Genomic DNA, 22,731 nt, shown 5'->3' on the forward strand with positions numbered 1-22,731 from the left:
TACCCACTCATGGGGATACTTGCGGAGTAAATCCGAAGGGAAAGTCCAGAACTGGAGTCCCTATGTTGAGTTCAACACTGACTGGCAACTCCTGCAATGCTGCTGGCGTCAGACTGTATTGGTCTTTGCCATTCCTTTGGATTCATCTGCTGTATGGAGAGAGGAAGCCTGCTGCATGGGCAACAGCTTGTTCTTCATGTTGTACTGCCTTGGCTCGCGTAGACAGCAAGGACACAGCCACCATGGTCGGCCCTGATCAATGGAAGGCCTAATCTTGAGGATATTTGAAGTCCATGCTTAAGCAAACATAGATCTGGAAATAGTCTAAGGCAGTGAAGAACACAATAAAAATGAAATGTGTGAAAATAATGATTATCATACATTTCAGCTGGAAAACTTAAAATACTTTGAATTTTACTGCAGTGCTTCTATTCCCTGTACAAAATCAATGAAGCCTGCTGTAGAGCATTCCAGCCTTAGGAAGGATCAAGACATGACAAATAGAAGTCGGGGTAAGTAGGCCATTTGGCCGCTCGTGCTTGCTCTGATATTCAATAAGATCATGGCAGATCTTTTACCTCAGCTCCAAAATATCAATCCCTCTCTGAAATGTACTCAGCCATTGAGCCCACAACTCCCTTGAGTAGAAAATACCAAAGATTCACCAAATGAAGACCTTTTTGTCCAGAGTTGCTAAACCCCTGTATGGTGGCTCTGATTCCTGCTTCTAGACGTGGCAGATAAGGGAAATTTAGGCCAACAACTTCTCTATTAAATTTTAAGAACTTTGTATATTTCAAAGCGGCATCTCTCATTCTCTTCTGAAACAGAGAAATAGACTGCTTAAGCTCTCCTCCTGTGATAACCCCACATAAAGTACAACCCAACTCCATATGCTTCATGTGAATACCTGCAGAGAACGCTTAAACAAAAGATTAAGGTTTGTCTGAAACAATTTAGACCAATATGTAGGTAATTACATTTTTATACGTTCACTTTTGCCTTTAAGTTAATAAAAAGCTATTGAGAATCTTATTTAACAGGAAATTCAGAATGATCTTCCTGTCTGATCTCACGGCAACATGCACAAAATTGTAAAAATGTACCTCAGATATTAATTCCTTATCAAGGTGTTTGTCACTTGTTCTGCGACCAAGACTTCACTCCAACCCACGGTGATGCTAAGGTAAAGTGACCCCTTTCTGAATCAAAGTGCGCTGCTTCAGTATTTAGGATCTTCTTTCTTTAGCTACAGGCAGTGGAAAATGAAATTTGCTGATGTTGAATCATTACATGTTTTTGCAGAGTTTCTACTCACCTGTGGGAATGCATAGTTCACTATTTTTTGGGATGGATATTTTCAAGCAGAGCACATTTTTAGGACTTTGCTTCATTGATTTTTATAGCCATTCTGAATATTATTTTATAATAATATAATATATTTTAAGGCAGCATAGTGATTAGTGCAACTGCTCCAGAATGCCAGCAATCACCGATTGGGGTTTAATTCCCACTACTGTCCATAAGGAGTTTGCACCATCTCCCTGTGACCATGGCAGTTTCCTCTGGGTGCTCTGGTTTCTCTCTACATTCTAAAGATGCATGGTTAGGGTTAGTAAGTTGTGGGCATGTTATGTTGGCAGCAGAAGGATGGCGCCATTTGGGTGCTGCCCCTGACACAAACCTTGCTGATTTGATTTGACACAAATGTATGTTTTGACGTTTCTGTGTACATGAGACATAAAGCAAATCTATTTTGACACTTAGATCTCACTTATACCTGGTTTCAAACTCATTTTTACCACTCAATAGTTTTGTGATACTAGTCAGAGTAAGCGATATCAGCTCAGCATGGTTTAAACAACATTGCTATAGGATGTCCACCGTTACATGAGTTCAAATCCCACAGTGGCAGTAATTAAGTAAAGCTTGTTTTTTAATGGTAACTATGAGTCCACTGAGTTATTGTAATTTTTTCTGACTTACTAATAGTCCACAGTCATCCTTATTATACCTACCCTACATATTCAAACTTCAAAGTGCATTTGTCATCAAGTATGTCTTCTTCTTCATTGATTTTCGACGATGACTGAGGCCTGGGCAAGTTTGAATGGAAGACCTGCAGTTGCCCATGCTGCAAGTCTCCCCTCTCCATACAACTTGGCACCCTACAAATTGTGTCATTACAGAGCAATGTGTGGTTAAGGATACATGTGCCTAGCTCAACGACACAACACACTGCCTCAGCTAGGCTTGAACTAGCGACCTTCAAATCGCTAGACCGATGCCTTATCCACTTGTCCATGCGCCACACAAGTATGTATGCAGTAAACAACCCTGAGATTCATCCTCCTACAGGCAGCCACAAAACAAAGAAACACTATCGACCCCATTCAAAGAAAACATCAAACAGCCAACGTGCAGAGAAAGAACAAATTGCACAAATGGCAAACAATGGGTGAAAAACACAGCCTATAAAACAACAAACTACCGAGCCATTGAAACAATGTTCAGCTTTGTTCAGTTCAGTTTAGTGCTGTATCATTCGATGACTACAGTCTGCAGAGCCAGTCTGGCCTGATAGAAGACGCACAAAATGGCAATAAAAAATGAGTAATCAGAAACACATCATAAAATAAACTACAGAGTCTAATACACAAACTACATCGATTAAACCTTGCCCAAGACCCAAAGATCTGATACCATCCTCCGGCAGCATTGAGGAAGAGAGAGCCAGAGACTGGTCAAATGCAAGCTCCTTCTTCCGGGGGAGGGGGGGGGGAAGAGAGAGAGAGAGAGAGAGAGAGAGAGAGAGAGAGAGAGAGAGAGAGAGAGAGAGAGAGAGAGAGAGAGAGAGAGAGAGAGAGAGAGAGAGAGAGAGAGAGAGAGAGAGAGAGAGAGAGAGAGAAAGGGAGAGAGAGAGGGAGAGAGAGGGAGAGAGAGGGAGAGAGAGAGAGAGAGAGAGAGAGAGAGAGAGAGAGGGAGAGAGAGGGAGAGAGGGAGAGAGAGAGAGAGAGAGAGAGAGAGAGAGAGAGGAGAGAGAGAGAGAGAGAGAGAGAGAGAGAGAGAGTCAGTCCAGTCTCAGGCAGACAACACTGAACACCCGCTGGCTTTATGCTCCTGTCTTTGTCGATTTCAATCTTAATCAACACTTCAGTCAGCGAGATTGGTCAGAAGTGAAGTTGATCATGTGCTTTCAGCCCATCTCTAGGCTTCTTGGCCTATAGGCTGCATACTCCACCAAACTCCCTCAGAGATAGCAAAGCACCTGATCGCTCAACTGGCCTGAAAAGACACTATTAAAATGTACATCACAGGTTCCAGTTGTAGCAGAATCACATTTGAAAGAAGAAGAAGTAGCTTCATGAACTGACTGAAGGATATCACTTTGGTCACCTTTTTTTGCTGAGCCATCTTCTCCAGACCCATCAACTTGGTTTGCATTTAGGAAAAATTAAGGATGGACAATAAATGTCAACATCAATGTGTAGGGTTTTCAGTTTTACATTAGGTTGCCATTCTATTTAGTTAATCTGCAATGCAACACAAATTAATGCTTGTTGTTCTCTATCCTTGACATTTTTAGCCAACTAAACCCTATTGATCACCATCCTCAAAGCTCCAATTGACCAGCCTGGCCTGTTATTTGATTCAATATCGGTGCAGGTATACTGTAAATATTTTGGGAAATAATTAATAAGTAACAACAGAGGCACAGAAATAATTTATCACTGAAATTAAATACTGAATATCAATAGCATTTGCTGATCTATACAGCAAAACACTATCAATTCATCTTCTGAGATAACCGAACAGAGTAGCATAACATTGATTTGATTTTCTTTTTGGATCTTCTTCAGATTCATTCACTATCTAAGTCAAGGCAACAAGAAAGTGCTGAAGGTAACTCACAGGATTAGGAGCAGGCCAAGTAATTACAAGTGAACACTGAAAATGGCTGAAGCACTGAAAGGATATTCACACTTATGTTTTTTTTCTGACATGTCCCTAATTCTGTTCTGGAATCCAGAGGTTGTCACTTTCAGTTTGTCAAATCAAACCAGTTTTCTGTACAATCCACCATTTCTCCTAAAGTTCAAAACAATCTTATTATCAAAGTACGTATATGTCACTATATGCCATATTGACATATGTTGTCTTGCAGGCCTTCACAGTAAAACAAGGAAAGACAATAGAATCAGTGAAAAGCTACACACAAGCAAAGACTGAAAAACAACCAATGTGCAAAAGAAGACAAACTGTGAAAATACCAAATCAGTAAGTGAGTTAGTAAATAAATAATATTGAGGAATTATTGTAGAGTCTTTGAAAAGAAGTCCATAGGTTGTGGAATCAGTTCAGTGTTTATATGAGTGAAGTTATCCAGTCTGGTTCAACAGCCTGATGGTTGAAGGGTAATAACTGTTTCTGTACCTGGTGATGTCGGACCTGGGGCTCCTGTACCTTGTTCCTGCTGGTACCATCAAGAAATGAACCAGGATGATGATGGTCCTTCATGATGGACCCTTGACTTCAAGGCTGTCTGTTGCAAAAAGATCTCATCATTCTTCTTTTGACAGGGTGCTTGTTAAGGCACTCATTGATTATATCCACTGATGTTGGCCTACTTATTATTCCCTTGTTGCATTAACAGTTTTAGAATAGTACCAACACCATCTGTGCGGAAAAGCAAGCAAAGGGTATTGAGCAGAATTACTACTTGCTTGTTGAGGAAGAGCTGGGGGAGGGGGTGGTTAGTGAACAGATCTCTGTTGTTGCTTTTTTTTCCCAGACAGAACAGATGGAGAAACAAATGGATAATCATTTGTTTTGCTAAGGAGATGGCTGATCTGAAATGACAGTATTATACCTGGGCAGAAAGATGCAAACCCTTCCCCTTGCGTCTGGAATCAGTTGGTCAGTGCAGGTGAATGGCAAATTTGTAGTCAACACACAGGCAATGGACACACTCCCAGTAGTTCAGAAGGGATTGAAAAGAATTTTCCCCTTGCAAACCGACAAGGAAGAGTGAAGGGAAAAAGAAATTACTGCTCATAATGTAAATATCAGATGAAACAAAAGCAGCTTGGGAAATCAGGAAGCATCGTAAAGCAAACAAAACACTGTATCTTAGGTAACTTTTCTGATAGAAGTTAGGGAACAAAGAAGTTGTGGAAAAGAAGAAGGTGGAGCAGAGTGGTGGTGGCGCTAAATGGTGACCCCTTTGCTTGCACCTTCGGAAACAACCCATCTTTAATATCTTTATTTTTCCTTCTCAGGGTTCTTTTGAAGACTCTGACCTCTACACACTGACTACGGTTCCTTGTGGGAATGGGACCCGCAGTCATGCTTTCATAACCGGCCGTTGTTGTTCAGCACGCTGAGGGCTCGGCCTAACTATCCGGCTCGGCTTTGGAAGCCTAGGATCTCGGGGCTCTGTAGACAGGCAGATTGAGGGTCAGTGTCATGACAGGAGACCTGTGTGACTGACAGGAGACCTGTGTGACGTTGGGGGAGTCGGAATATCTGCGGCCGCGTGTCCGGAGACTTGTGATCTTTGGGCGCAGAGCTAAAAAAAAGCGATGTGGCGGATTTTTAACATCGTAAACCAGCGAGTTGTTTGTTGTGTCTCCCCGCTCGCTGTGAAAACGGAGACATCTCTTTCTTCCTTATTAGGTGGTATGTTGAATACTGGGTGAAACGTGAAGTCTTTGGAGCAACTGCAAGTCTGCGTCTTTGCTGTTGCTTTACTCACACTTGAGTGCTCGGAGGCGGGTGCCGATGCCTTTTTCTGTCGGTGGGGGGGGGGGGGGTGCTGCTCGCTGCCACTTACGCGCGGGAGAGAGGAGAGCTGGGGGGGGGACTTTAGGGTTCGAACATTTGACTGTCATTCATTCTTTGGGGCACTCCTCTGTTTTTGTGGATGGTTGTAAAGAAAAAGTATTTCAGGAGGTATAATGTATACATTTCTCCGACATTAAATTGTAACTTTGAAACCTTTGAAGTTAATTTCAATTCAGCATTTTTAAAAATATTTTGTAGCCTAACAAGATAACATTTTATTATGTTAAACTAACAGGGTAAAACTGAGTGATTCAATGGCTCTGCAATCCTGCATCTTAAAGAGGACAGTAAATTACCCCTAGTGCATCATTGAACAGTGGAATCTGGACAGTAGGTGTTGATGCAAATATGAAAAGGGTAAAACTGAATTCGAGCAGTGCAAATGAGAGTTCGATGGTCAGAGTGGACTTGGTATTATTGAAGGGCCCATTTTCATGCTTTATGACTCATGATAGGCAGTTTATCTTAAAGCCAATCTTACAGAGAAGGCCTCGAGAATCTTATATGTTAGAAGGTGTGTTGCTCACTTTAAGCCACGGGCAATGCATCTAGACTCTTCATCTTTCACTGATGCAGAGAGAGTGGATTGAGCTGTGTACATCTAGTGCGGCCTGCTTGCTTGCTATATGAGACCATCAGGAAGCCACTTTGCACCGGAGGGAACGCAAATTTCCACATGCAGTTATTTTGCTTTCTAGCGTGAATAAAGTCACCCTCAGCAAGCAGTTTAAATGAAAAGTTAAGCCTCAAAGAGGTGATAGGGGTGAAGTTACTAGAGGGTGGCAATTGTAAGATATTTTTTACATCTGTTCAGAGACGCACTGAGAAATCCCAGCCCCACACAAAATCAGTGGAAGCAACATGTTTGCAGAGATCTGCAGTGTCCCTTTAAGGTCAACTGGTAATTCCATTGACAGTAAGAGGAGGGTGTCAACTTATGTAATTAGGTAAAGTGTTCTGAGTTCCAGGTACCTATTTTCAGGCCATTTGAAAATTCAGTCTGACGAACAGTGAGACTTCATCGAAACAATTGTCTGCTTGTTAGCCAGTGTTTCAGCATGAATGAGATGCTAGGCAGATGAAAGCCCGCTTGACCCTGGCCCATTCCTTATCCACTTAAAAGGAGGGTCAATGAGGCAAAACTTTCTTCAAATATTCACCTATATCTCTTGCTATTGGCCCTCTCTCTCTTTCTCTCTCCAGCTCCCTGTTCACATTAATTTGTCAGAGCTTCCGAGACCTTGCAGCCCTACTGCTGGGCTCGTTCTCCATCTGGTAATTGCTCCTCTGGGACTGAAATCAGACAAGAACTTAGTAAACGATTGTACTGATGTAGAGGACAATGCTTCTCTCACTATTTTTAGCCACCGAGAAATCCTTGCTATCGCAAAAGAGGATCCCTTTATAGTATATTATCAATCCTTGTCCTTTGTCGATGAAAGCAAAAGAATTCCATTGGTCTGTAGTGACTTTCGAACAAAGGCTATTTATATGAAACAAATCCTGCCTGAGTGAAAGGATTGCCGTAGGGATCATGTGACCTATGGTGAAAAAATTTAAATACTGCATATTAAAGTAGACAGACATTTTTCTCCATTTTTTTGTGAAATATCTCAAATCAAAACAAATCTGGTTTGACATTTAGATTTTAATTAGATGCCTTGCTGGGTGTAGAATTTATGAATATAACTGCAAATTCATCAAATGCCCTGGGGCTCAAGGAAAAGGCATTATTTAATAAGTTGACATCTCTGCGACATTTGGTGTAGGACTGCGTTCTGCACCGTGGACTATATCAATATCAAATCAGCTCTGTAAATAGGAAGGACCCCTTGATGGAAACAGAATGTGATACAAATGATAATCACTGCACTGCTATTCCAGAGACACCTACCTGCAATTGGTGCCGGTGCAGGGTGATATGTCCAGTCTTGTTCATTAATGGCTAACATTGCTGTTAGTCATGGGATTTCATCAGAGAAAACATAGGAGAAAATTCAGGTGCAGAAATTAAATGGGCAAGTTTACCTATCGGACATATACTGTGGGAATACGTTTGCTTTTTGTTTATCAACACAGAATACCTTCAAACAAGACAAACTTCAGCTTGAGCATTATGTGGGAGTCAGAGATGAACTGGACAACATTATCAATGTTGCTCTGAGCTCCTTGACAGCACAGAGAAGATATTCAATAAAATAAATCGCCAACCATCTGGAGAATCTTACTAAATTAGAGGTTTTGTGGGAGTTAATCCATGTCTTCCTGAGTCAAATAGCCACTTGACACTTAAATGTCAGTGATATTGTGGTTAAGGTGTCGAATCAGAGACCGGCATTCGGTGCCATTGGTTCAGAGACAGGAATTTGAAGCACACAAAGGTAACTGGGGGTGGTGAAGGGCAAACCCCAGTGATTTTTATTAATAAAAATTTATTTATATATTGACACACGGCGCAGAGTAGGCGTTCTGGGCCTTCAAGCTATGCCGCCCAGAAGTTCCTCAATTTAGACCTAGTCTAATCATGGGACCATTACAATGACCAACTAACCAACCAGTACATCTTTGGACTGTGGGAGGAAACCCACCAAGTCAAGAGGAGAGACTACAAACTCCTCACAGGCAGCAGAGGGAATTGAACTCTGGTCGCTGGTGGCATAAAGCGTTGTGCTAACCGTGATGCTACCATGTCACTCCGTGATCTGAAGGGCTCTAGTTTTGATACTACATTTAGAGCAACGCTGCAGTCAGCCAGTGTTTCACCAATGCCCACGGGTGGCAGAGTGGCAGAGCTGCTGCCCCCTCACTTCCAGCAACTGGGATTCATTCCTGGAGCTGTTTTAGTCTTCCTTTCTTTTCTGTGAGATTTTTGCACACTCTCCTTGTGACCCAGCCCTAGTGCTCCAGTTTTTCCTCATGTACAAAAAATATACTGGTTGAAAAGTTAATTGTGCACTGTAACCTTCCACTGCCCACTCTGGTGGTATGGGTATAGTAGAATCTGGGATAAGTTGATGGAAATGTAAAGAAAATCGTTTACCGGGAAAATTAATGGAAAATGTGTTTGTTCTGTGAGTTGGCATAGATATAATGGGCCAAATGGCCGCTTCCTATATCAAATTGAAGTTATCATTATGATGTCTACAACTGCTGTCATTCATGTTAGATACTTATTTAATATGTAAGAATTGTGTACTCAATGCATTTCTCTTTTTAAAAAAAAGTATCCAGAAGAAGTCACTGTTTAGCTTTATTTTCCTTTTATGTATAGATGCTTTACTAACTATATTGACTTTTTTTTAGGTTTTCTGTAGGCTACTTGCTGTGATCACACATACCACCTCACCGGGCATCAAATTTTATGCAGAGTACTTCAAGAGGGAACATTGAACCAATGTTTATTTATTCGTCCATTTGCGGTACATGGGCAAAACTACAAGGCCCAAACTTGTTGTGCAACCATGATTGTTTCCTTCAGAATGGAGCAGTTTATGAATGCATTTAAGAGATAGCATTTCTGTGTTTCTAGAGGCACAATAGGCCAGAATGGCAGGTGAGCTTCCCCAAAGGGCAGTCAGCGGGATGAATGTGCTGTTTACCGATTACATACTAACAAAACCTTTATCAATTTAATCACTCAAATTCAAATTCCCAACTATCAGAGTATTTGAGCTCATAGTTCTGTGTCAATATTCATGAACTTTAGATACATTAACACTAACTTGACCCTATGAGTACTCCCTACAGGAATCAACACTTCCGGACGAAGAGTAAACCTATTAAGGGGACAATGCTTTTACTCTTTATGTTTGGTTCAGAATGATAAATAATTATATTCTGGAATAGTTCTGTCTTTCCTAACAGACCTCAATCATCAATGGCTCCTGCTGGAACAATCTGCATCAAATTTGTTTTTTCTCCCCAGCTCGATATGTCTGCAGACACTGATTGCTTTGTTCACGGAAGGCATCGAAATCGAAGCGTACAGTATAATAATGTGAAATGTTATGACCTCCTGGAGTGTGAGACCTTGTTTGAATTATTTACATTTCAGTATCACCGTTAAAACCACAGACTAGGATTTTTAATTTGAAGAAATATGGACTCTCTGTGTTTCTATTGTATTCCCCTTACAATGGAGTTGGGTGGGGTGCGGTTTGGTGGGTATAGATCAGATGCAGTTGTTCTAATATCTTTCCAAGCTCAGATCAAAACATGGCACTTACAAGAACGATAGAAAGCCTTTAAGTGCTCAAATTATGAATACAGGAAGCAATCAAAAAATAATAACATACATGGTGTTCAAATGAAATGATTTGATTGCTACAACAAATTCTATTTGAAGAAAAGAGGGAAACCTTTTAAGACTACAGCTTCCCTACAACTTAATTCAATTTAGACCAGCAGTCCACATATGCAAATTCCTTGATGCTCATGTAATTTTTTAGACATCTTTCATCAGTTACATGATTTATTCATGCTAATGAATTTTAATTTTCAAATTAAGTCATCTCCATTAAAACAAAAACTGTATTATCAGTAAAGCTGTTCAGAGCCAGCTGGCAAATCGGCAAACAAGAATGGCTTTTGCGATCAGTCTAAAGTACATATAGAGTATCAGCTAATCGTCATCAAAGGTTAATAGTAGATTTGAAATTAATGGTTACAAATTGATTTTTGTTTACTATTATCTGTATTATAATCCGCTGTGGGACCACTTTCTTCGGTTTAATTCATAGCCTACTCCCCAGTTCCTTGGCTGCATTGCCATTATATCCCCCTTGATGTAACTTGCATGTCAAGACTAAACTGCGGGTCTTAAGTATTCTCTCCCTGAGTTTTCCATAATCCCAACTTTATGAACCTCTGCTCATCCAAACTCTCCTGTCTGTGTCCTATCATTCACCAAATCCTGCTTAATCTCTTAAACCCATCTTCGCTGTCCTGTGTTAAAGCTCCAGTCCTCTGACACCATAAATCCAGAATTCTGAGTGCATATAAAGTAGTATTGTTTATTTTGGATTCAACATCAATTTCAGAAAATCAGTGATTCCAGTATTTTCATTTCTGAATTTTTAGCATTCACTGTTTATTTCTTCTGGTCATGTCAGGCAGCCATTCAAAGCAGGATTTATGCCGTCGACAGACCAAGAACAGAAAGGTTATTATCCTGAATTGCCAATTCTGTCTTTCTTTCCTCATTTACAGCCTGACTTGCTGCATGTTTTGTGATTTTGTTTTGCATTTCTGATTCAATAGTTTTAAATTCTGAAAAATTGGCTCATTTAACTCACTGAGATAATCAAGCAGCTATAACACAGTGAGGTCTGAGATGCCATGATCAAGCTGAGGTGCACCTAGAAAATGGCTCCACCAGTAGATCAATGGGACCTGAGCTAAGACAGCAAGCACTGTACCACCTCATTCCAGTATAAAGGGTGTGATGCATACCAATTTCAATGCTTGTATTTACAGACACAGATTAGCCCCAAGCAAAGTGAACAAGATTTGAATATTTTGTTCAGTTTGCTATCGCGGTCTCCTGATTCTGTAAACATTCTGCAATATGTCTTCCAGGCTTAATTTATCCAGTTCAGCAAACACAAAGCCATATTCCACAAGGACAAAAGAATTTTCAGCATCGAAAGAGACCACTAAGTTTCTAAATCTGTCAGTCTCACTGTGCTGAATTTATTGGTGAATTCACACGCTATTTTGAAATTCAAAGTTCAAAATACATTTATTATCAAAGTACATATACTGTATGTCACACTGTACAACCCTGAGATGCATTTTCTTGCAGGCATTCTCAACAAATCAGGTAACCATAATAGGATCAATAAAAGACCACGCCAACAGGGTGGACAACCAGTGTGCAAAAAGCAAACTGTGCAAATACAAAAAGGAAAAAAAGCAAGAAGTATCAAAAAATTATACAAGGAGTCCTTGAAAGTGAGTCCATAGATTGTGGGAACAGTTCAATGATGGAGCAAGTGAAGTTCTGTTTGTTCGGATTTAATCAACGTGGGATGTATTCCCTTGAGTTAAGTAGCTAACAGTTTTACATATGCTTCAAGTCAACATTTAATGAGAATATACCTTGGTCTATATAAGCAAGGAATGAGGGAATCCCTCCCCTCCTCATGAGTTAATGAAGCTGTTAAAAGTCTTTCAGGTCAGACGAGAAAGAAACCAGAAATAAAGGTGTTCTTGCAAATTTGCAACATCAAACAGATCAAATTTTCCTTTTATGAATTGTAAATTGGTTAAGCCCAAAGCATTTGAGCTCTGCATGGAAAAAGTATTTATTCAAAGTTACCCAACAAAGAATACAGTTTTGCTATCCTTCTGAACCACTTTTAATGGATGATTTAAAAATAAATTCAGCTGAATCAAATATAGAAAACTTTCTAAATGAGAGTAGAACATTTGATTGATTTTAATTGGGTTTTGTGATTAAATGCTTCACAATGTCTTCTGAGCGTATCTGCTTTCATTAATTATTGTGCCATTAAAACTAGTGTCAATAAATGCTCAGCCAGTGACAGATATCATGAAGTGGTGAACAAGATAGTTTATAAAATTGGTTTATTTTAGCTACAATTCATGCAATTCATTTTGTGTAGTACAAAGGAAGTTATAATTTATAACATTAAATGAATTCCAATCAATATTTTCAAGGCTGTATTTTTAATTTCAAAACAGCCTTTTGACCCCAAGACTACCCAATTATCTATTCATTGATCATTAAAATAGCTTATAATTGTTTTCATTAATAGAGATAATACAAAAGAAATGTTATTTTGTAAGTTATGTGCCCTCAACAATAATTAATATGTTTCCATATATTCTGGTCAAGTACCAGAACCTAGACCAGTATTTTTTTTAAAGATAATAGTAGATAATTGTCAATAATGGTTAGTTTTATTGAATCTACATTAAGAAGCAGCAGGCATGGATCAGAATAGAAGTCAGACAGACATATGGCATTGGAGTCAACGTCCTATGTCATACCAGCATATCGTGAGAACCTCCAGGAGCCAGCAGAGAGAAAATAAAAACCACTGCACTAAACTTGGCATTAGAAGCACTCAAACATTTCACACAGCTAGAACAGAAGCTGCATAAGATGCAAATAAAGGCAGCACAGTAGTGCAGCCAGTGGAGCTTCTTTCTCACTGCTCCCAAAGACACGGGCTCAATCATGACTTCTGGTGCTGTCACAATCACAAGATATTTTGTAGATGCTGGAAATCCACTGTGACACACACAAAATGCTGGAAGAACTCAGCAGGTCAGGCTGTATCTGTGGAAAGGAATGAGGAGTTGTCGTTCCGAGCCAAGGCCTCTCCTGATGAAGGGTCTCGGACCTATTGGATAGACGAATGGCAGCTTCTGGGAGGAGATGATGAAAACGTGGGGGAAATAAAATGGTTTAGTGTAGGGAAAGCATAAACGAATGTGAGATGGTCAGTCCAGAGTAAGTGGGCCAAAGGATCCACTTCTATGCCATTCACAGAAGAAGTGAATTCAGCTGGGAAAATAGAAACACTAAGAGGAGAATAGTTGCATGTGCAGATTAGAAGATATTGCGGATAAAAGTATATGCAATATGGTGATGCAGAAATGGCACCTAGCAATGTCTAATGGGTCTAATATAGTTTGATGGAAACATCATTCCTTTTCTTGGATCCAGGTAGAGCCAGTGGTGTTTACATTTGCCTTTTGGTGCCCCGTGGTAGTAATCATTGACAGTTAGAGTAAAACTTAAACCTTGTTTTCCTGAACTCACCCTGGTGTGGGCCCAATATACCTCTTTTATTTGTAACAGCAATACAAACTTCTGCTGATGTACCCAGCAAATGGGACAAATGGAAAACACTATTAAACTCAAACCTTCTGCAGGTCCAAGAATTGCAGTAAGTGCATTTATCATAGCGCCCTTGTATTCTGCTGAACAGCCTTAGAGATTGCCTATCCCTTTCCTCCATATCCTCTTGCTTTCTGATCTCCATTTGCTGTTGCTGCCACCTTGCAGGTCAACATTAAACTGACTGTTTGCTCAAAGCATCCATCCCTAGAGCCAAGATTTAAGTTTTATTATTATAATCCCTTCCCCATTCCAACATCTAACTCTGACATTTTTTTAAATGTTCAGACACATCATTTCAAATCTAGTTTGATTACCATTCAACCATACGTGGATACAGCTGAAGGAAGCAGTGTTCCTCTGGGGCCAAGGTGCAAAACATAGGCAGCACTTTCAAGCAACAGACACAATATGCTGGCCAGACTCAGCAGGCCTGGCAGCATCTATGGAAAAGAGTAAACAGTCGACATTTTGGACCACGACCCTTCATCAGGACTGGAGAAAAATGATGAGAAGCCAGAGGTAGGAAGGTGGGGGGGAGGGAAAGAAGGAAGACAAAGTAGTTGGTGAAAGGTGAAACCAGGAGAGTGGGTGAGGTGAAGTAAGGAGCTTGGAAGTCAATTGGTGAAAGAGAAAAAGGGCTGGAGAAGGGGGAATCTGATAGAAGAGGACAGAAGGCCATGGAAAAAAAAGGAAAGGGGGGTGAGTACTGGGGAGGGGGGTGATGGGCAGGTAAGGAGATAATGTGAAAGAGGGAAATGGGAATGAGGAATGGTGAGGGGGGTGGACATTAGCAGAAGTTCAACAAATCAATATTCATGCCGTCAGGTTGGATCCTACCCAGATGGAATATAAGGGGTTGCTCCTCCGACCTGAGTGTGGCCTCATCATGGCGGTAGAGGAGACCATGGACTGACATGTAGGAATGAGAATGGGAATGAAATTAAAGTGAGTGGCAACTGGGAGATCCCGCTTTTTCAGGTAGACAGACCATAGGAGCTCTGCAGAATGGTTTCTCAATCTATGTTAGGTCTTGTACAAGAGATCACACCAGGAGGAACAGATACAGTAGATGACCTCAACAGATGCATGCAGATCTTGTCAATATCATCAATTTTGCCTCGAACTTCCATCCTGCCCTCAAATTTACCTTGCCCATTTGGGACACCTCCCTCCCCTTACTCGATCTCTCTGTCTCTATCTCTGATGACAGCTTATCTCCTGATATCTTTAATAAACTCACTGATTCTCACAGCTACATGGACTATACCTCTTCCCACCCTGTTACTTGTAAAAATGCGATCCCCTTCCATCAATTCCTCCATCTCCACTGCATCTGCTCTCAGGGTGAGGTTTTTTATTCCAGAACTAAGATGTCCTCCTTCTTCAAAGGAAAGGGCTTCCCTTCTTCCACCACCCACACTGCCTTCACCTGCATCTCTTCCATTTTGTTCACACCTGTACTTGTTCCAACCTCCCGCCATCCCGCCAGCGATATAGTTCCTCGTGTCTTCACCTACCACCTCACCAGCCTCGGCAACCGGCACATAATTCTCCATAACTTCAACGACCTCCAATGGGATCCCACCACCAAGCATATCTTTCCTCCGCTCCACTTTCTGCTTTCTGCACGGATCACTCCCTATGTGATTCCCTTGTTCCTTCATCCCTCCCCACTGATCTTCTTCCTGGCACTTATCCTTGCAACTGAAACAAGTGCCACACATGCCCCTACACCTCCTCTCTCACTACCATTCAGGGCCCCATACAGTCCTTCTAGGTGAGGCAACACTTCATCTGTGAGTCTGTTAGCATCATATACTGAGTCTGGTGCTCCTGGCGTAGCCTCCCGGTATATCGGTGAGACCCAAAGTAGACTGAGAGACCATTTTGCTGAGCACTTATGCTTCGTCCGAGGGAAGAAGAGGATCTCCCAGTGGCCACCTATTTCAATTCCACTTCCCATTCCCATTCTAACATATCAGTCCATGGTCTCCTTTACCGCCACAATGAGGCCACACTCAGATTGGAGGAGCAACACCTCATATTCCATCTGGGTAGCCTCCAACCTGATGGCATGATCATCGATTTATCAAACTTCTGGTAATGCCCCTCCTCCCACCATTCTTCACCATTCCCCATTCCCATTTCCCTCTCTCACCTTATTTCTTTACCTGTCCTTCGCCTCCCTCTGCTGCTCCTCCCCTTTCCTTTCTTCCATGGCCTTCTGTACTCTCCTATTAGATACCCCCTTCTCCAGCTCTGTTCCTCCTCCACCAATCAACTTTCCAGCTCTTTACTTCACCCGTCTCCTCTTCTGGTTTCACCTATCACCTACCAACTTGTATTCCTTCATTCCCTCTCCCCACTTTCCTACTCATCAATGTTGACATCATCATTTTTCCCCAGTCCTGATGAAGGGTCTCGGCCCGAAACATCAACTATTTACTCTTTTGCATAGATGCTGCCTACCCTGCTGAGTTCCTCCTGTATTTTGTGTTTGTTGCTTGGATTTCCAGCATCTGCAGATTTTCTCTTGATTGTGACAGCATATTCAAAATAGCGAGGAAAAAAAACCATAGTCAAGCAAAAAAAAAACACACACATATATAGTCCAAGACCCTGAGCAACATGTCCTGTAAGTTGACGGTACAGTTCTGGGCATTCCAGCCTGTCATTCCTCTGAATGAACACTGGAGGGCAGTACTGATGGGAGAGGTCAGCCTCCAACCAAGCCCAGATGCCATGCTACACTGCCTCCGGTGTCTCCTTACCTGTACTGCAGCAGCAGGCAAGCCTACGGTTTGAGGCCTTGCTCTAACTATAACCGATGCTATGCTGCTGCCTTGCCATCTGTCACGCCACCAAACAAGGGAAACAGGCCTGCAGCATCTTACATTATCAATGTCCAACAGTGCCTTATGATCCTCTGAGCTGTTTATAGTTTTGTGGGCCTTAATATCTCTCTTGTCTTTATAATTGGGGCAATATTTTCAAGTTATGAGGTTTGACTTTGGCACCCTCACCTGAAGGAATGACACTACATTAAAATAAAACTGAGAGAATTCAAACCAATATCTGGATTGATATTTTACATTGCAGTTTTCTACCTGTCTACAGTCCCTACAGAAAATTCTCACTGTGTTCCAAACTATTAAGAAAACATGAGTCACAGACAGGACAGGGAGTATTCGTTTTTCTGGTTTAGATTTTGATTTCAGGGATCAACTGCATAATCAGAGAATGGAAAATGTTCCTGAATTTTTTCAAATGACGTGCAGATGATTTTGCAGTTCAATGCTTTACATTCTGTTTTCATATGAAAAGGGTTTTGGGTTAGGAACTGACATTTGGACATTATCAATTAATATTTAAATGCAAGATATTCTATGGATGCTGGAAATCTAGTGCAATACATAAAAAATGCTGCAGGTCAGGCAGTGGCCTCTACTCTGAGGGTATGCTCAGGTCGGAGGACAACACCTCATATTCCATATAGATAGTCTCCAACCTGATGGCATGAACATCAAGTTCTCTAATTTACAATCATTTCTACACCACACTTCTTTCTTTTTCCATACTCATTTCTGGCTTCCCCCTTACCCCTTCTCTTCCTCTCACCTGCCTATCACCTCCCTCTGCTGACTGCCCTCCTTCCTTTTCCCCCATGGTCCGCTCTCCTGACCTATCAGATTCCTCTCCTTTAGCCTTTTGCCTCTTCTGCTTATCACCTTGCCTCTTTTCGCTTCATCCTATCTCCTCAATCCACCCACCCTTCCTTTTGCCTGGTTTCACCTATTACTTGCCAGCCTGTACTCCTTGCCCTGCCCCACCTTCTTATTCTGACATCTTTCCCCTTCCATTCCAGTCCTGATGATGACTCTCAGCCCAAAACATTGACTACTTATTCTCCTCTATAACTGCTACCTGATCTGCTGACTTCCTCCAGTTTGTAGTGTGTGCTGGCTAATATTTAACATTGGATACTCTGCCACACACCACTAGCTTTGTTCTTTGCCTCTGCCTACACACACACACACACACACACACACACACACACACACATAGAAATCAATTTAAATACATGCCCTCTAGTATTAAACATTTCAACCCAGGAGAAAAAAATGCCACTGTCTATTCTGTCTTTGCCTTTCATAATTTTATAAAACTTGATCAGGTCTCTCCTCAGCTTCTGTCTTTCCAAAGAAAACAGTCCAGGTTTGTCGAAGGTCAAAGTACATTTATTATCAAAGTATGTATACATTATACAACCTTGAGATTTGCCCCCTCACAGGCAGCCATAAAACAGAGAAATCTCAGAAGAACCCATTAAAAAAAGATTGTCATACACCTAATGCAGAGAGAGAGAGAGAACAAGAAAACAATTTGTGCAAACAACAGAATTAGGAAAATAACTTTCAGAACTGGAGTTTTCTGGAAGACACGAAGCCAGGCATCATTGCAGTTGGAGCAGGCCGCAGCCTCGCTTCAATGCAGAGCTGAGTAAACATCATGGAGCGGTGAGCAGAAATGGCCCTTGCCACCAATCATGACACCCTGACCTTTTCAATCTAAATTGTCCAAGCACTGGGTCATTCCTCACTCTCAGACTGCTCTGTGGCCTGGACCTTGCCACCATTTGGCCCGGCACTTAAATCGATCAGACATTGGGACATCTCTCGTCCTCCATGACTCTGCCTCGACTCTGATTCGAACCTGTTTCCACATGCCAAGACCATGCCTTGCCTGTGCCACTGCCTCCACCACCACTTGCCTCGATCCAACCTATCCTTATAGAAAATGCATTCTAATCCAAGCAGTTTGTGAGTAAATCTCTTCGGCTCCCTCTCCTAAGCTTCAGAATCCTTTCTAAAATGAGAAGGCCTGATTCAAATCAGAATCAGTGCAAAACTCCTGCGGCTAATACAGAGTACATTCCCCATGACCAATAAAGGCAAACATGCCATATGCCTCCTTCTTCACCAGACTATCAACTTGTGTGACTACTTCCTTCAAAGAGAAGGAAATGTTTTGGCAAAACAAAGCGGTGGAAAATGTTCCTTGCATTTCAAGGCCAAACAAGCCAGAGACTATTGGTATTACAGCGGAGTAAAGGGAATTACAGGGGCATGAGAGAGGAGCGGGACAAAAATGATGGGGAAAGAACAGTGGCAGGGATGTCAGCAGAGCAGCAATGGCTGGAATTTCTGGAAGCAATTTGGAAGGATATATACATCCCGGAGAGGAAGAAGTATTCTAAAGGCAAGATAACACAACCATGACTAACAAGAAAAGTCAAAGTCAACATAAAAGCCAAACAAGGGGGATACAATATTGCAAAAAAATAGTGCAAGGTTAGAGCATTAGGAAGCTTTTAAAACAAACAAAATGCAACTAAAATGTCATTAAGAAGGTAAAGATGGAATACAAAAGTAAACTAACCAATAATATTAAAGAGGTTACCAAAAGTTTCTTCAGATATCTAAAGTGTAAAAGAGAGATGAGCGTGGATGTTGGACTGCTGGGAAACGATACTGGAGAGGTAGTAAAAGGGGACAAAAATAGCAAACAAACTGAATAAGCATTTTGCATCAGTCTATACTGTGGAAGACACTAGCAATATGGTAAATATTTCAGCTGTCAGGGCTTATGAAGTGTGTGAAGTCACCATTACTATGGAGTAGGTTCTTGGAGACTGAAAGTTCTGAAGGTAGATAAGTAACCTGGACCAGATGGTGTACACCCCAGGGTTCTGAAAAAGGTGGCTCAAGAAATTGTGGAGGCATTAGTAATGATCTTTCAAGAATCTCTAGATTCTGGAATGGTTCCAGAAGACTGAAAAATTGCAAATGTCACTCCATTCTTCAAGAAGGGAGAGAGGCAGAAGAAAGGAAACTATAGGCCAGTTAGTCTGACCTCAGTGGTTGGGAAGATGTTGGAGTTGATTATTAAGGATGAGGTCTCAGGGCACTTGGAGGCACATGATAAAATAGACCGTAGTCAGCATGGTTTCCTTAAGGGAAAGTCTTGCCTGACAAATCTTTTGGAATTCTTTGAAGAAATAACAAGCAGGATAGACAAAGGAGAATCAGTTGATGTTGTGTACTTGGATTTTCAGAAGGCCTTTGACAAGGTACCACACATGAGGCTGCTTAACAAGCTTCAAACCCATAGTATTACAAGAATGATTCTAGCATGGATAAAGCAGTGGCTCATTGGCAGGAAGCAAAGAGTGGGAATAAATGGAGCCATTTCAGGTTGACTGCTGGTGACTAGATGTGTTCCACAACGGTCTGTGTTGGGACATATTCTTTTTACGCTATATGCCAGTGATTTGGATGATGGAATTGATGGCTTTGTTCCAAAATTTGCAGATGATTTGAAGATAGGTGGAGGGGCAGAAAGGACTTAGACAGATCACGAGAATGGACAAAGAAGTGGAAGATTTGAATACAGTGTCTGGAAGTGTATGGTCATGCACTTTGGTAGAAGAAATGAAGGGGTTGACTATTTTCTAAATGGAGAGAAAATACAAGAATCTGAGGTGCAAAGGGAGTTCTCGTGCAGGATTCCCTGTCATGGTGCACACATGAAGAACTGGACCCAGGTGCAGAGGAATGGCAGGGTTCCCAGTAAGAGACAGAAACAAGATGTTTAACATCAGAATCAGAGCCTCAGAGGAGCAAATGAGCAACACCACAAGGTAATTTATCCTCTCTGGCACAATGACCCCCACTAAGGCACTGACTGGGAAACCTCTTGAAATAATCATAGAATCAGGGAAACATGTAGCTACAATTAACATGACAAGATTAAACTAAAAACTCAAGGGCTTAACAACTCAAGTTCAGATATTGATTAGTAAATACAGGTGCTCAAAACCTCTAGAAGCTCAATGCTCTCAGGCATGCTCTAAAGGTTAATTTGCAGGTTGTGTCTGTGGTAAGGAAGGCAAGTGTGATGTTTGCATTCATTTCAAGAGGATTAGAATATAAAAGCAAGGATGTAATGTTCAGACTTTATAAAGCACTAGTGAGGCCACACCTGGAGTATTGTGAGCATTTTTAGGCTCCATATCTTAGAAAGGATGTGCTGAAATTGGACAGGGTTCAAAAGAGGTTCATGAAAATTATTTCAAGATTGAATGGCTTGTCACATAAAGAGCATTTGATGTTTTGGGCCTGTGTTCACTAGAGTTTGGAAGAATGAAGGATGACCTCATTGGAACCAATAGAGTAGTGAAAGGCCTGGATGGAGTGGTTGTGGAGAGGATGTTCCCTATGTTGGGAGAGCCTCAGCCTCAGAATAAAGGGGCATTCTTTTAGAATGTTGATGAGGAAGAATTTCTTTAGCCAGTGAGTGGCAAATCTGTGGAATTCTTTGCCACAGGCAGCTGTGGAAGTCAAGTCATTGGGTATATTTAAGGCAGATGTTGATTATTCAGGGCATGAAGGGATATGGGGAGGATGCAGGAGATTGGGGCTGAGAGGAAATTTGGATCAGCCGTGATGAAATGGCAGAACAGACTTGATGGACCAAATGGGCTAATTCTGCTCCTATATCTTATGGTCTTATGGCTTATAGCCAGAATTTCTGCTCATCTCTATACGTAAAGATGTGTACATATGCATATGAGTATATATACACTCAGTGACCACTTTATTAGGTACACCTGCCACCCACTAGCTAATGCAAACACCTGATCAACCAATAATGTGGCAGCAACTCAATGCATAAGAGCATGCCGGCATGATTAAGAGGTTCAGGTGTTGTTCAGAGAAAAATAAACATCACATTGGGAAAGGAATATGAACTAAGTGCCTTTAACTGTGGAATGATTGTTGGTGCCAGATGGGGTGGTTGGAGTATCTCAGAAACTGCTGATCTCCTGGGATTTTCATGCACAACAGTTTTAAGAGTTTACAGAGAATGGTGCAAGAGAGAATAGACATCCAGTGAGCAACAGTTCTGTGGGTGAAAACACCTTGTTAATGAGAGATGAGAAAATCTGCAGGTGCTGGAAATCCAAGCAAAATGCTGGAGGAACTCAGCAGGTCAAGCAGCATCAATGGAGAAGAGTACTTCCTCATAGGACTGATGCAGGGTCTCAGTCTGAAACATTGACTGTTTACTCTTTTCTATAGGTGCTGCCTGGCCTGCTGAGTTCCTTCATCAATTTGTGTGTGTTGCTTGTTAATGAGAGAGGTTAGAAGAGAATGGCTAGACAGGTTCAAGCTGATAGGAAGGTGACAGTAATTTATATAACCACATATCACTGTATTGGTGTGCAGCTGAATGGACCTTGAAGGGGATGGGCTACAGTAGCTGAAGACTGTGAATGTACACTTTATTAGGTTCAGAAGGTGCCTAATAATACTGTATTTGTACATAGAAATATCAAGGCACGTTTGTGCCAGTTGCTTATGGCAATACATTGGGCAACTCCAGCTGTAAATATATGTCCAATTACTGGAGGGTGTCAACTAGTTTATATGATGTTTATTTAGAAATACAGAGTGGAGTGGGTCCTTCTGGCCCTTTGAGCTGCATTACCCCAGCAACCCCACGACAATCCTGATTTAACGCCAACCTAATCACAGGACAATTCACAATGACCAATTAACCTAATCGGTACATCCTCGGACCATGGGAGGAAACCGGAGCAGCAGGGGAAACCAGCTCATTCAACAGGGAAGATATCCAGAGACCCCTTATAGAGGACACTGTAACTGAACTCTGTACACCAACGCCCCAATCTGTAATAGTATTGCGTTAACCGCAACACCACCGTGGTGCCCATCAAACTTGAATCATTACCCTCACCACTATTTTGAGCCATTGTTTATATAAACCCAAATAGGTAGCAAAGGATTGAAGCGCCGAAGCAGAGCAGAATAAAATATGAAAACGTCACCAAGTGGATGATCACCATTTCTCTTTTAATGGAATGAAGACTATTGTGTTAATGGTAAGCACAATTTATCTGGCAAATTGCTAAGGGTTTTATCATTCACACA

The sequence above is a fragment of the Hypanus sabinus genome, chromosome 23 (assembly GCF_030144855.1).
Source record: "Hypanus sabinus isolate sHypSab1 chromosome 23, sHypSab1.hap1, whole genome shotgun sequence".
NCBI lineage: Eukaryota > Metazoa > Chordata > Chondrichthyes > Myliobatiformes > Dasyatidae > Hypanus > Hypanus sabinus.